This window comes from Ambystoma mexicanum, chromosome 11, assembly GCF_040938575.1.
Source record: "Ambystoma mexicanum isolate Mex_15411 chromosome 11, UKY_AmexF1_1, whole genome shotgun sequence".
Classification (NCBI taxonomy): Eukaryota; Metazoa; Chordata; class Amphibia; order Caudata; family Ambystomatidae; genus Ambystoma; species Ambystoma mexicanum.
In genome coordinates, this window is record NC_090934.1 from 256,131,385 (window position 1) to 256,146,855 (window position 15,471).

Below are 15,471 nucleotides of genomic sequence, written 5' to 3' on the forward strand. Positions count from 1 at the left end.
AAATTGCAAGTTATATAAAAAGATTAGCGTGTGTGTGTGTTCCGTTGTGTTGTTTGTAGTTACCTCTGTGTATTCGTAAACATGAATCTTTGTTGCGACAGTTCAGCCAGTTATTTCTTTTATGGTACTTTTTGCTCATTGTGTTTTAAACAGGTGATTAATTTCTGCGCCTTACTCTCAAGCACTCCCCTCAATGACCTCCTGTGGTGGAGTGAAGAGCACCTCTTTCATCGTTTTCAGATCAGTGTCTCGTCTCACTCCAGTGCGCATATCTGCTCTCGCCAGCATCTCTGTTCATGCCATAGCATACATGCCAACATTCTGTGACCAAAAATATGTAGGAATCTGAACGTTTCAAAAATAGTAATTAGCATAATGATGACATCACAGGAAATGATGTCACATCAATTTGACTCAATGAAATGACAGGGCATGACATCACAGGGAATTATGTCACGTGAACTTTGACCTTATCATATCACAGGAAATAACATCAAGTGACACATGGCCATGAAGAAATCACAGGAAAGTTCTACATCATGGTTGGGTACCCCACTGTGTAGAGCGGGAAACAGTCAGAGGGACCTTTGAGGTGCATACATTATAAGGAAGACTATGAAATACAGCTGGGGGTTAATAGCCGCCGATTATCAAGAAGGGATTTCAGGGAGCTGAAACAGGAAATACCCACTGAAAAGCAATAAATACTTCCATGTAAGCAAGTGCCTGCTGTTGAAGAACTGGTGTGAAAAGTCGACGGGATAACACTGGGAAGTGAGGGCTGCAAGGGCTCCCGCAAATGCAGCTTGTAAGGCAAGATCCAGAACAAAAGTAATATAGAGAGACATGTATTATAACTGCTGACTGGCACCATGGGGCAGTTCCTGGGGGCCTCCCTGAGGCTCATTGCCCCTTTCAACTGAAATGGTTGAAAGGCCTTGATGCCGTCCCTGCCCTTGACACATCACATATCTAAAAAAGTAACCAATTTACCTGCCTCAGAGAATACATGTTTGCAGCTGTGTGTATACAGCACAGTCACTGGGAAGTTCACTATTCTGCAGTGAGAGACAGAGCACAAGCTCAGAGGTCTGAAGAAACACAGTATATTATCCCATGGCACCATGAGCTCAGGCAAGCAGCTCTGAGAGGCACGGATCATGTGTGTGGTGTCACGGTGTGACGCTCTGACACTTGCTTGGGTCTCACGATGCCCAGGCCCTGGGCAGAGTGTCTGTTTCACGCCATTTGTGGACAGGCAGACTACATCCATCAAATTAATAGGCCATTTAACACGCGCACCTTCATGAATCTCCAATGCTGCTCTCATTGCTCACGCTGTACAGGACTGGCTGGGTGGACTGGCTGGGCCCCAGGCAGCCAGCCAGGCCTGGAAATCGGTAGGTCTTAACAACGAAATCTGTAGGCGATAGGACTGCGTAAAATGCAGTAGCCTACCGCCCAAATCGGTAGGGTTGGCAAGCATGCCATAGCTAGACTGTCCTTTAGCTCCTTAGCCATTGCCTCACTGTGACTGGCCGCTGGTGTCATCCGTGCACTAGTTGTTCCATCAAAAGCTTGGCCAGCACAGTACACCATGTTTCGGTGTGCTTCATTTTGCTGCACAGATGTTGCGGCAGAGCAAACTCGGCACGGCCATGTCATGTCTCAGCCGTCTATTTGTTCTGGTGGGTTGCGGCTACAGGGGAGGGGGGAAAGGAAGTGATGGGGTCGGAAATGGGAGTTAGGCAGTTGGAAAAATAAAGTTGAAGCTGTTCAGACATACGGTGTACTAGGTGTCTTTATGAGTGTGGCCCACTCACATAACACTGTAGGCCCTGTGTGCAGTAAAGGAAGACAAAAGGCTTGGTCAGCAGTGAACGGAGCACGCCCCGCAGGATGGTGCCGCCGGAAGGGCCTTCTGGCACCCGTTCTCGCACCCAGTTAGACTCGCTGCAGAGAAGGCTGGAGCACACTGTGGACCCACAGCGGAACCCACTCCCACTACAACAGAGTGTTCAGAGATTTTGCCATGCACAGCAACAGAGCGGATCCCGCTTGCCAGAGTATTTGCTGTGCACGGCAAGGCAAGTCGGTGGGTGACTCAACCTTTGAAGAGAGCCCGCGCTGGGTGGCTGATCAGCGGGAGGAGCGAGTTGAGAAGCATGAGCACAGTGTGTTATACACAGACCCAGCACAGTAGGAGGGTATACAGGCCACTCAGAGGATCAGTATGGTATTTTCCTGTGCCAGATCTACGGGAAGACCTGAAAAGAGACATCAAACAGCACAAAGTCCAGAGGTGCATGACCGTGGCCCGTCAGAATGTCAGGAGAAGACATCCCCACTACGGTGCCTGGAAGGGCATCCGCAAACTTTCAACCACTGATCAATGAGCCGACGGTTCTGCAATTACCGGCTGCACCAGCAGTTTAGGTCCTCACTGGACAAGATACTGCATACATAGGCACCATGGGTCTGCTGGACGATCAAAGGAAGGAAAACATGCTGTCACTGACTGTCAAACCAGTGGTAAGAGACTTCCTTGATGAACTATTAGATAATGCTACTGCAATACCCTTTGGTCTGCCTTGCTACCCCTAAAAAAAGAAATTTAAAAACGTTTATTTCCATTTTTTTAAATTGAGGCTCCTGGGTTGTGGCCAACAGCATGTGGCTTTTTATTTCTCAAGTGGCTGGATTTCTGATAGCTATAGCCGGTAAGATAGCTCAGTGGGTTCAGCACTCGCCGCTGCAATGCGTGTGTGATCTGCAGGTTGCAGGCTTGACTCCGGCAGGTTCAACTCAGCCTTTCATCCTGCTGAGTTTGATAAATGAGTACCAACACAGGTTGGGTGATATTGTATGTATATTTGCTCTATATGAATCGCTTAAGCATAAGTGCTATATAATAACACATCATCGTTTGGCATTGGACGTCTGCTTGCATTCACAGTAACCTGTTAATATGGGCCTATATGCGCTGATATTAACGATACATATGGCGATCTATTCTTGTGTATGAAATGTATATCACTTTACAGTGATATGTAACCATATTTTTCGTAGTGCACTTAGAAACAATGCTATGTGATGCCTCTTCTGTTTTGCCAAGGGGTAAGAAGGTCATGTTCCATCACTTCCCATGATGTCACTTTGGGGTGGGGTCAAATGACATCACGTCCTGTGATGTCATCAGAGGTCAAGGGTCGTGTGATGTCACTTCCGCTACCACTGACATTTTGGTGAAATTATGTCCCTGGTAAATGCTAATCCACAGGTTTAATCAACATCTGATGTAAATTGCTATATGACTGTATATAGAAAATGAGTCCAGTTTACCTTCACTGTCGAGATAATGGTTGTGTGACTTGCAGAACAAAGGTTAGTTAGAAAAGCCTTGCTCTGTTGGTAGAAAGAAGGGCGGTTGTGTTTCAAGACCAACTGCTAACAGAGATCTCTGAGTGACCGATAAATAACTGGTTTCAAAGCTAGAATGCATCAAGCAAGGGTATATCCGTTGCAGATATAAGTGCATCACCTGGATCTTCAAAGTTGCTGAATTTAGTTTCTTATTCAATGTTACAGAGGTCATCCAGTAATCGGAAACACACCCTGTCTGTTATACGTCCTGTCTCTGTTTCTATTAAAAACGACCCAACTGGCAATTCGACCATGCGCCTTTCCCAGAATGCCTTGGTTAATTGCATATTTTTCTGTGGTGTTGTGGTCCTTATTTGACACCAAATGTGATTTTATTTCCGCGATTGTTACATAGCTGCTTGTAATGTTTTCTGGAGCCTGTTTTTTCACGAATTACTGAGTATTTATTTACTAGCACTCTTCTAGTAATGGGAGAACAGAAACATGGGAACGTCGATTCAGAAATGTTTGTGTAAAAAGGGTTTCTGCCTTGAGTGGTACACGGAGGGATGCGGGGTAACCTGCAGCTCTCCGTGCGGAATCGACATCAAGAGATTTCGGAAACATAATTTTTGTAACTGGGGCAGCTAGTGATCGCTCCTCCGTGCGCCCCGAAATTGCAAGTTATATAAAAAGATTAGCGTGTGTGTGTGTTCCGTTGTGTTGTTTGTAGTTACCTCTGTGTATTCGTAAACATGAATCTTTGTTGCGACAGTTCAGCCAGTTATTTCTTTTATGGTACTTTTTGCTCATTGTGTTTTAAACAGGTGATTAATTTCTGCACCTTACTCTCAAGCACTCCCCTCAATGACCTCCTGTGGTGGAGTGAAGAGCACCTCTTTCATCGTTTTCAGATCAGTGTCTCGTCTCACTCCAGTGCGCATATCTGCTCTCGCCAGCATCTCTGTTCATGCCATAGCATACATGCCAACATTCTGTGACCAAAAATATGTAGGAATCTGAACGTTTCAAAAATAGTAATTAGCATAATGATGACATCACAGGAAATGATGTCACATCAATTTGACTCAATGAAATGACAGGGCATGACATCACAGGGAATTATGTCACGTGAACTTTGACCTTATCATATCACAGGAAATAACATCAAGTGACACATGGCCATGAAGAAATCACAGGAACGTTCTACATCATGGTTGGGTACCCCACTGTGTAGAGCGGGAAACAGTCAGAGGGACCTTTGAGGTGCATACATTATAAGGAAGACTATGAAATACAGCTGGGGGTTAATAGCCGCCGATTATCAAGAAGGGATTCAGGGAGCTGAAACAGGAAATACCCACTGAAAAGCAATAAATACTTCCATGTAAGCAAGTGCCTGCTGTTGAAGAACTGGTGTGAAAAGTCGACGGGATAACACTGGGAAGTGAGGGCTGCAAGGGCTCCCGCAAATGCAGCTTGTAAGGCAAGATCCAGAACAAAAGTAATATAGAGAGACATGTATTATAACTGCTGACTGGCATCATGGGGCAGTTCCTGGGGGCCTCCCTGAGGCTCATTGCCCCTTTCAACTGAAATGGTTGAAAGGCCTTGATGCCGTCCCTGCCCTTGACACATCACATATCTAAAAAAGTAACCAATTTACCTGCCTCAGAGAATATATGTTTGCAGCTGTGTGTATACAGCACAGTCACTGGGAAGTTCACTATTCTGCAGTGAGAGACAGAGCACAAGCTCAGAGGTCTGAAGAAACACAGTATATTATTCCATGGCACCATGACCTGAGGCAAGCAGCTCTGAGAGGCACGGATCATGTGTGTGGTGTCACGGTGTGACCCTTGACACTTGCTTGGGTCTCACGATGCCCAAGCCCTGGGCAGAGTGTCTGTTTCACGCCATTTGTGGACAGGCAGACTACATCCATCAAATTAATGGGCCATTTAACACGCCCACCTTCATGAATCTCCAATGCTGCTCTCATTGCTCACCCTGTACAGGACTGGCTGGGTGGACTGGCTGGGCCCCAGACAGCCAGCCAGGCCTGGAAATCGGTAGGTCTTAACAATGAAATCTGTAGGCGATAGGACTGCGTAAAATGCAGTAGCCTACCGCCCAAATCGGTAGGGTTAGCAAGTATGCCATAGCTACACTGTCCTTTAGCTCCTTAGCCATTGCCTCACTGTGACTGGCCGCTGGTGTCATCCGTGCACTAGTTGTTCCATCAAAAGCTTGGCCAGCACAGTACACCATGTTTCGGTGTGCTTCATTTTGCTGCACAGATGCGGCGGCAGAGCAAACTCGGCACGGCCATGTCATGTCTCAGCCGTCTATTTGTTCTGATAGGTTGCGGCTACACGGGAGGGGGGAAAGGAAGTGATGGGGTCGGAAATGGGAGTTGGGTAGTTGGAAAAATAAAGTTGAAGCTGTTCAGAAACACGGTGTACTAGGTGTCTTTATGAGTGTGGCCCACTCACATAACACTGTAGGCCCTGTGTGCAGTAAAGGAAGACTAAAGGCTTGGTCAGCAGTGAACGGAGCACGCCTCGCAGGACGGTGCCGCTGGAAGGGCCTTCTGGCACCCGTTCTCGCACCCATTTAGACTCGCCGCAGAGAAGGCTGGAGCACACTGTGGACCCACAGCGGAACCCACTCCCACTACAACAGAGCGTGCAGAGATTTCGCCGTGCACAGCAACAGAGCGGGTCCCACTTGCCAGAGTATTTGCTGTGCACGGCAAGGCAAGTTGGTGGGTGACTCAACCTTTGAAGAGAGCCCGCGCTGGGTGGCTGATCAGCGGGAGGAGCGACTTGAGAAGCATGAGCACAGTGTGTTACACACAGACCCAGCACAGTAGGAGGGTATCCATGCCACCCAGAGGATCAGTATGGTATTTTCCTGTGCCAGATGTACGGGAAGACCTGAAAAGAGACATCACACAGCACCAAGTCCAGAGGTGCATGACCGTGGCCCGTCAGAATGTCAGGAGAAGACATCCCCACTACGGTGCCTGGAAGGGCATCCGCAAACTTTCAACCACTGATCAATGAGCCGACGGTTCTGCAATTACCGGCTGCACCAGCAGTTTAGGTCCTCACTGGACAAGATGACTGCATACATAGGCACCATGGGTCTGCTGGACTATCAAAGGAAGGAAAACATGCTGTCACTGATTGTCAAACCAGTGGTAAGAGACATCCTTGATGAACTATTAGATAATGCTACTGCAATACCCTTTGGTCTGCCTTGCTACCCCTAAAAAAAGAAATTTAAAAACGTTTATTTCCATTTTTTTAAATTGAGGCTCCTGGGCTGTGGCCAACAGCATGTGGCTTTTTATTTCTCAAGTGGCTGGTTTTCTGATAGCTATAGCCGGTAAGATAACTCAGTGGGTTCAGCACTCGCTGCTGCAATGCGTGTGTGATCTGCAGGTTGCAGGCTTGACTCCAGCAAGTTCAACTCAGCCTTTCATCCTGCTGAGTTTGATAAATGAGTACCAACACAGGTTGGGTGATGTTGTATGTATATTTGCTCTATATGAATCGCTTAAGCATAAGTGCTATATAATAACACGTCATCGTTTGGCCTTGGACGTCTGCTTGCATTCACAGTAACCTGTTAATATGGGCCTATATGCGCTGATATTAACGATACATATGGCGATCTATTCTTGTGTATGAAATGTATATCACTTTACAGTGATATGTAACCATATTTTTCGTAGTGCACTTAGAAACAATGCTATGTGATGCCTCTTCTGTTTTGCCAAGGGGTAAGAAGGTCATGTTCCATCACTTCCCATGATGTCACTTTGGGGTGGGGTCAAATGACAGCACGTCCTGTGATGTCATCAGAGGTCAAGGGTCGTGTGATGTCCCTTCCGCTACCACTGACATTTTGGTGAAATGATGTCCCTGATAAATGGTAATCCACAGGTTTAATCAACATCTGATATAAATTGCTATATGACTGTATATAGAAAATGAGTCCAGTTTACCTTCACTGTCGAGGTAATGGTTGTGTGACTTGCAGAACAAAGGTTAGTTAGAAAAGCCTTGCTCTGTTGGTAGAAAGAAGGGCGGTTGTGTTTCAAGACCAACTGCTAACATAGATCTCTGAGTGACCGATAAATAACAGGTTTCAAAGCTAGAATGCATCACGCAAGGGTATATCCGTTGCAGATATAAGTGCAACACCTGGAGCTTCAAAGTTGCTGAATTTAGTTTCTTATTCAATGTTACAGGGGTCCATCCAGTAATCGGAAACACACCGTGCAAGATAGCGATATATATATATATATATATATATATATATATATATATACGTCCTGTCTCTGTTTCTATTAAAAACGACCCAACTGGCAATTCGACCATGCGCCTTTCCCAGAATGCCTTGGTTAATTGCATATTTTTCTGTGGTGTTGTGGTCCTTATTTGACACCAAATGTGATTTTATTTCCACGATTGTTACATAGCTGCTTGTAATGTTTTCTGTAGCCTGTTTTTTCACTAATTACTGAGTATTTATTTACTAGCACTCTTCTAGTAATGGGAGAACAGAAACATGGGAATGTCGATTCAGAAATGTTTGTGTAAAAAGGGTTTCTGCCGTGAGTGGTACACAGAGGGATGCGGGGTAACCTGCAGCTCTCCGTGCGGAATCGACATCAAGAGATTTCGGAAACATAATTTTTGTAACTGGGGCAGCTAGTGATCGCTCGTCCGTGCGCCCCGAAATTGCAAGTTATATAAAAAGATTAGCGTGTGTGTGTGTTCCGTTGTGTTGTTTGTAGTTACCTCTGTGTATTCGTAAACATGAATCTTTGTTGCGACAGTTCAGCCAGTTATTTCTTTTATGGTACTTTTTGCTCATTGTGTTTTAAACAGGTGATTAATTTCTGCGCCTTACTCTCAAGCACTCCCCTCAATGACCTCCTGTGGTGGAGTGAAGAGCACCTCTTTCATCGTTTTCAGATCAGTGTCTCGTCTCACTCCAGTGCGCATATCTGCTCTCGCCAGCATCTCTGTTCATGCCATAGCATACATGCCAACATTCTGTGACCAAAAATATGTAGGAATCTGAACGTTTCAAAAATAGTAATTAGCATAATGATGACATCACAGGAAATGATGTCACATCAATTTGACTCAATGAAATGACAGGGCATGACATCACAGGGAATTATGTCACGTGAACTTTGACCTTATCATATCACAGGAAATAACATCAAGTGACACATGGCCATGAAGAAATCACAGGAAAGTTCTACATCATGGTTGGGTACCCCACTGTGTAGAGCGGGAAACAGTCAGAGGGACCTTTGAGGTGCATACATTATAAGGAAGACTATGAAATACAGCTGGGGGTTAATAGCCGCCGATTATCAAGAAGGGATTTCAGGGAGCTGAAACAGGAAATACCCACTGAAAAGCAATAAATACTTCCATGTAAGCAAGTGCCTGCTGTTGAAGAACTGGTGTGAAAAGTCTACGGGATAACACTGGGAAGTGAGGGCTGCAAGGGCTCCCGCAAATGCAGCTTGTAAGGCAAGATCCAGAACAAAAGTAATATAGAGAGACATGTATTATAACTGCTGACTGGCACCATGGGGCAGTTCCTGGGGGCCTCCCTGAGGCTCATTGCCCCTTTCAACTGAAATGGTTGAAAGGCCTTGATGCCGTCCCTGCCCTTGACACATCACATATCTAAAAAAGTAACCAATTTACCTGCCTCAGAGAATACATGTTTGCAGCTGTGTGTATACAGCACAGTCACTGGGAAGTTCACTATTCTGCAGTGAGAGACAGAGCACAAGCTCAGAGGTCTGAAGAAACACAGTATATTATCCCATGGCACCATGAGCTCAGGCAAGCAGCTCTGAGAGGCACGGATCATGTGTGTGGTGTCACGGTGTGACGCTCTGACACTTGCTTGGGTCTCACGATGCCCAGGCCCTGGGCAGAGTGTCTGTTTCACGCCATTTGTGGACAGGCAGACTACATCCATCAAATTAATAGGCCATTTAACACGCGCACCTTCATGAATCTCCAATGCTGCTCTCATTGCTCACGCTGTACAGGACTGGCTGGGTGGACTGGCTGGGCCCCAGGCAGCCAGCCAGGCCTGGAAATCGGTAGGTCTTAACAACGAAATCTGTAGGCGATAGGACTGCGTAAAATGCAGTAGCCTACCGCTCAAATCGGTAGGGTTGGCAAGCATGCCATAGCTAGACTGTCCTTTAGCTCCTTAGCCATTGCCTCACTGTGACTGGCCGCTGGTGTCATCCGTGCACTAGTTGTTCCATCAAAAGCTTGGCCAGCACAGTACACCATGTTTCGGTGTGCTTCATTTTGCTGCACAGATGTTGCGGCAGAGCAAACTCGGCACGGCCATGTCATGTCTCAGCCGTCTATTTGTTCTGGTGGGTTGCGGCTACAGGGGAGGGGGGAAAGGAAGTGATGGGGTCGGAAATGGGAGTTAGGCAGTTGGAAAAATAAAGTTGAAGCTGTTCAGACATACGGTGTACTAGGTGTCTTTATGAGTGTGGCCCACTCACATAACACTGTAGGCCCTGTGTGCAGTAAAGGAAGACAAAAGGCTTGGTCAGCAGTGAACGGAGCACGCCCCGCAGGACGGTGCCGCCGGAAGGGCCTTCTGGCACCCGTTCTCGCACCCATTTAGACTCGCTGCAGAGAAGGCTGGAGCACACTGCGGACCCACAGCGGAACCCACACCCACTACAACAGAGTGTTCAGAGATTTTGCCGTGCTCAGCAACAGAGCGGATCCCGCTTGCCAGAGTATTTGCTGTGCACGGCAAGGCAAGTCGGTGGGTGACTCAACCTTTGAAGAGAGCCCGCGCTGGGTGGCTGATCAGCGGGAGGAGCGACTTGAGAAGCATGAGCACAGTGTGTTATACACAGACCCAGCACAGTAGGAGGGTATACAGGCCACTCAGAGGATCAGTATGGTATTTTCCTGTGCCAGATCTACGGGAAGACCTGAAAAGAGACATCAAACAGCACAAAGTCCAGAGGTGCATGACCGTGGCCCGTCAGAATGTCAGGAGAAGACATCCCCACTACGGTGCCTGGAAGGGCATCCGCAAACTTTCAACCACTGATCAATGAGCCGACGGTTCTGCAATTACCGGCTGCACCAGCAGTTTAGGTCCTCACTGGACAAGATACTGCATACATAGGCACCATGGGTCTGCTGGACGATCAAAGGAAGGAAAACATGCTGTCACTGACTGTCAAACCAGTGGTAAGAGACATCCTTGATGAACTATTAGATAATGCTACTGCAATACCCTTTGGTCTGCCTTGCTACCCCTAAAAAAAGAAATTTAAAAACGTTTATTTCCATTTTTTTAAATTGAGGCTCCTGGGTTGTGGCCAACAGCATGTGGCTTTTTATTTCTCAAGTGGCTGGTTTTCTGATAGCTATAGCCGGTAAGATAGCTCAGTGGGTTCAGCACTCGCTGCTGCAATGCGTGTGTGATCTGCAGGTTGCAGGCTTGACTCCGGCAAGTTCAACTCAGCCTTTCATCCTGCTGAGTTTGATAAATGAGTACCAACACAGGTTGGGTGATATTGTATGTATATTTGCTCTATATGAATCGCTTAAGCATAAGTGCTATATAATAACACATCATCGTTTGGCATTGGACGTCTGCTTGCATTCACAGTAACCTGTTAATATGGGCCTATATGCGCAGATATTAACGATACATATGGCGATCTATTCTTGTGTATGAAATGTATATCACTTTACAGTGATATGTAACCATATTTTTCGTAGTGCACTTAGAAACAATGCTATGTGATGCCTCTTCTGTTTTGCCAAGGGGTAAGAAGGTCATGTTCCATCACTTCCCATGATGACACTTTGGGGTGGGGTCAAATGACATCACGTCCTGTGATGTCATCAGAGGTCAAGGGTCGTGTGATGTCACTTCCGCTACCACTGACATTTTGGTGAAATGATGTCCCTGGTAAATGCTAATCCACAGGTTTAATCAACATCTGATGTAAATTGCTATATGACTGTATATAGAAAATGAGTCCAGTTTACCTTCAATGTCGAGATAATGGTTGTGTGACTTGCAGAACAAAGGTTAGTTAGAAAAGCCTTGCTCTGTTGGTAGAAAGAAGGGCGGTTGTGTTTCAAGACCAACTGCTAACATAGATCTCTGAGTGACCGATAAATAACTGGTTTCAAAGCTAGAATGCATCAAGCAAGGGTATATCCTTTGCAGATATAAGTGCATCACCTGGATCTTCAAAGTTGCTGAATTTAGTTTCTTATTCAATGTTACAGGGGTCCATCCAGTAATCGGAAACACACCGTGCAAGATAGCGAGATATATATAAATACTCAGTAATTAGTGAAAAAACAGGCTACAGAAAACATTACAAGCAGCTATGTAACAATCGTGGAAATAAAATCACATTTGGTGTCAAATAAGGACCACAACACCACAGAAAAATATGCAATTAACCAAGGCATTCTGGGAAAGGCGCATGGTCGAATTGCCAGTTGGGTCGTTTTTAATTATATATATATATATATACGTCCTGTCTCTGTTTCTATTAAAAACGACCCAACTGGAAATTCGACCATGTGCCTTTCCCAGAATGCCTTGGTTAATTGCATATTTTTCTGTGGTGTTGTGGTCCTTATTTGACACCAAATGTGATTTTATTTCCACGATTGTTACATAGCTGCTTGTAATGTTTTCTGTAGCCTGTTTTTTCACTAATTACTGAGTATTTATTTACTAGCACTCTTCTAGTAATGGGAGAACAGAAACATGGGAATGTCGATTCAGAAATGCCAGGGTAAAAAGGGTTTCTGCCGTGAGTGGTACACGGAGGGATGCTGGGTAACCTGCAGCTCTCCGTGCGGAATCGACATCAAGAGATTTCGGAAACATAATTTTTGTAACTGGGGCAGCTAGTGATCGCTCGTCCGTGCGCCCCGAAATTGCAAGTTATATAAAAAGATTAGCGTGTGTGTGTTCCGTTGTGTTGTTTGTAGTTACCTCTGTGTATTCGTAAACATGAATCTTTGTTGCGACAGTTCAGCCAGTTATTTCTTTTATGGTACTTTTTGCTCATTGTGTTTTAAACAGGTGATTAATTTCTGCGCCTTACTCTCAAGCACTCCCCTCAATGACCTCCTGTGGTGGAGTGAAGAGCACCTCTTTCATCGTTTTCAGATCAGTGTCTCGTCTCACTCCAGTGCGCATATCTGCTCTCGCCAGCATCTCTGTTCATGCCATAGCATACATGCCAACATTCTGTGACCAAAAATATGTAGGAATCTGAACGTTTCAAAAATAGTAATTAGCATAATGATGACATCACAGGAAATGATGTCACATCAATTTGACTCAATGAAATGACAGGGCATGACATCACAGGGAATTATGTCACGTGAACTTTGACCTTATCATATCACAGGAAATAACATCAAGTGACACATGGCCATGAAGAAATCACAGGAACGTTCTACATCATGGTTGGGTACCCCACTGTGTAGAGCGGAAAACAGTCAGAGGGACCTGTGTGGTGCATACATTATAAGGAAGACTATGAAATAGAGCTGGGGGTTAATAGCCGCCGATTATCAAGAAGGGATTTCAGGGAGCTGAAACAGGAAATACCCACTGAAAATCTATAAATACTTCCATGTAAGCAAGTGCCTGCTGTGGAAGAACCGGTGTGAAAAGTCGAGGTGATAACACTGGGAAATGAGGGCTGCCAGGGCTCTCGCAAATGCAGATTGTAAGGTAAGCTCCAGAACAAAAGTAATATAGAGAGACATGTATTATAACTGTTGACTGGCACCATGGGGCAGTTGCTGGGGGCCTCCCTGAGGCTCATTGCCCTGTTCAACTGAAAAGGTTGAAAGGCCTTGATGCCGTCCCTGCCCTTGACACATCATATATTTAAAAAAGTAACTAATTTACCTGCCTCAGAGAATACATGTTTGCAGCTGTGTGTATACAGCACAGACACTGGGAAGTTCACTATTCTGCAGTGAGAGACAGAGCACCAGCTCAGAGGTCTGAAGAAACACAGTATATTATCCCATGGCACCATGACCTGAGGCAAGCAGCTCTGAGAGGCACGGATCATGTGTGTGGTGTCACGGTGTGACTCTCTGACGCTAGGATCTCACGATGCCCAGGCCCTGGGCAGAGTGTCTGTTTAGAGTGTTTCACGTCATTTGTGGACAGGCAGACTACATCCATCAAATTAATGGGCAAATGAACACGCCCACCTTCATGAATCTCCGATGCTGCTCTCGTTGCTCACGCTGTACAGGACTGGCTGGGCTCCAGGCAGCCAGCCAGGCCTGGAAATCTGTAGGTCTTAACAATGAAATCGGTAGGCGGTAGGACTGCGTAAAATGCAGTAGCCTACCACCCAAATCGGTAGGGTTGGCAAGTATGCGTTCAGTGTCGCTCTACCATGGGTGTGGCTGCTTCCTGGGTGGATGCTCAGGGGGTTTCTCTGCAGGAGATTTGTAGGGTTGCCACCTGGACGGATCAGAACACCTTTGTCAACCACTATCGGTTGAATGTCTCCCACTCCGGGAATGGTTCTTTCGGGACTGGTGTTTTGTCTCTTGGAATGTGATTATTGGAGTCAATAATGTGCTTTGTGTTGCTGCACTTCTGTCTCTGTGTTCCATTGGGCCTCACCCCGTTGCTGCTCTGGTATGCCTCGTGAAGTAAGTACTGGGACGAGGGAGAGTGGACGTGGAGATAATGCTCTGATTACTTGCTAGTAATCTTCATCACTACAAGTTCTACTCTTCCTCGTCACAGTACTGTGGGGGTGGGGAGGGTCCCATACTCCGGCTTAGTTATGTTAAAACTGAGGGTTGAAGATTAAGGGGAGGAGTTATACAAAAGAAAAGAAATAGAAGAAAGTCCTGTGTCGGAGGCAGGGGCCATATGAAGTAAGTACTGTGACGAGGAAGAGCAGGACTAGGAGTAATGCAGATTACCAGTAAGTAATCAGAGCAATACTTGCTGGTAATCTTCATTACTCTGAGTCCAGGTCTTTCTCTTCACAGTCGAATATGGATTGTGACGAGGAAGACTGACAACGAGGAGGTAATGGCCTGATTCAGTGATCTTCATTTTCGCAGTGCATGGGACCATGGACTAGCCCCAAGTACAAAAAATATGCTTCTGAAATCTTTTGATGTCGATTCTGCATGAAGCACTGCAAGTTGCAATACAATACAACTATTGGACACATTTTGCCTTCCACGCCTTGCTCAATACTCTCTCAATCATCGCAAAGGGAGGGAAGGCGTAAAGGCAATACCTCTTCAAGGATTGCAAAAAAGCATCAGTTGCCGCATCTTCAGGATCTGGCCTCCATTTGAAGAGTAGTGGCAGTTTAGCGTTTGTCCCGTATGCAAACAAACCTGTCTGGAATGTACCCCGTTGCTTTTTGATCTGAAAGATATCCTGGCTTAGTCTCCAGTCGCTGGAATCTGAGAGATGCTGGGAATTCCAATCCACCACTATGCTGGGTGCCCTCAGCAAGCACTCTGCCATCAAAGAGAATCTCTGTGTCAATCACTAGTGCCACAAATCTTTTGCCGTCTTTGTAACCTGGTGCGTTCGAGGGGATTTAAGTACCATACCGCCAAGACATTGTCCATTCTGAGAAGTGCTCAGAACCCTACTCTGTATTTAAGGAGAGAGCGACTGGCGATGAATCCCGCTAGGAGCTTGAAATTGTTTATGTAGAGGCCTTGGTTCACCTACCACTTGTCTTTGTCTCTCCATTCTACACCCGCCCCTCATTTTAGATGGTTGGCATCCGATTCCAGAATGAAATCTGCGTCCTTCCTCATAATGGTTCAGCCATTCCATGCATCCTTGTGCTCCAGCCACCAGTTCAGGTCTGTCCTGCTTTCACATCTAGCTCTACCAGTTGGTGATATGCTAAACACTTCAAAACATGCCGGATCATCAGTCATTGAAAGGCCTTCTAAAGTAAGTGCCCTGCGAAGATTATCTGAATAGCTCTTCACTAGCTCCCTGAGCAATATATAACAT

At 46.0% G+C, this 15,471-nt stretch overlaps 3 non-coding genes across 3 annotated transcripts; all 3 read left to right on the forward strand.

Annotated features, from left to right (window-relative positions):
• Nucleotides 1-3,897: 3,897 nt before the first annotated feature.
• LOC138505412 (U11 spliceosomal RNA) lies at nucleotides 3,898-4,037 on the forward strand. Its single transcript, XR_011280199.1, has one exon. It is a non-coding gene; the product is annotated as a U11 spliceosomal RNA (small nuclear RNA).
• Nucleotides 4,038-7,974: 3,937 nt separating this feature from the next.
• LOC138505414 (U11 spliceosomal RNA) lies at nucleotides 7,975-8,114 on the forward strand. Its single transcript, XR_011280201.1, has one exon. It is a non-coding gene; the product is annotated as a U11 spliceosomal RNA (small nuclear RNA).
• A 4,111-nt stretch (nucleotides 8,115-12,225) lies between these two features.
• On the forward strand, nucleotides 12,226-12,365 carry LOC138505407 (U11 spliceosomal RNA). The gene has a single exon (XR_011280194.1). It is a non-coding gene; the product is annotated as a U11 spliceosomal RNA (small nuclear RNA).
• Nucleotides 12,366-15,471: the final 3,106 nt, after the last annotated feature.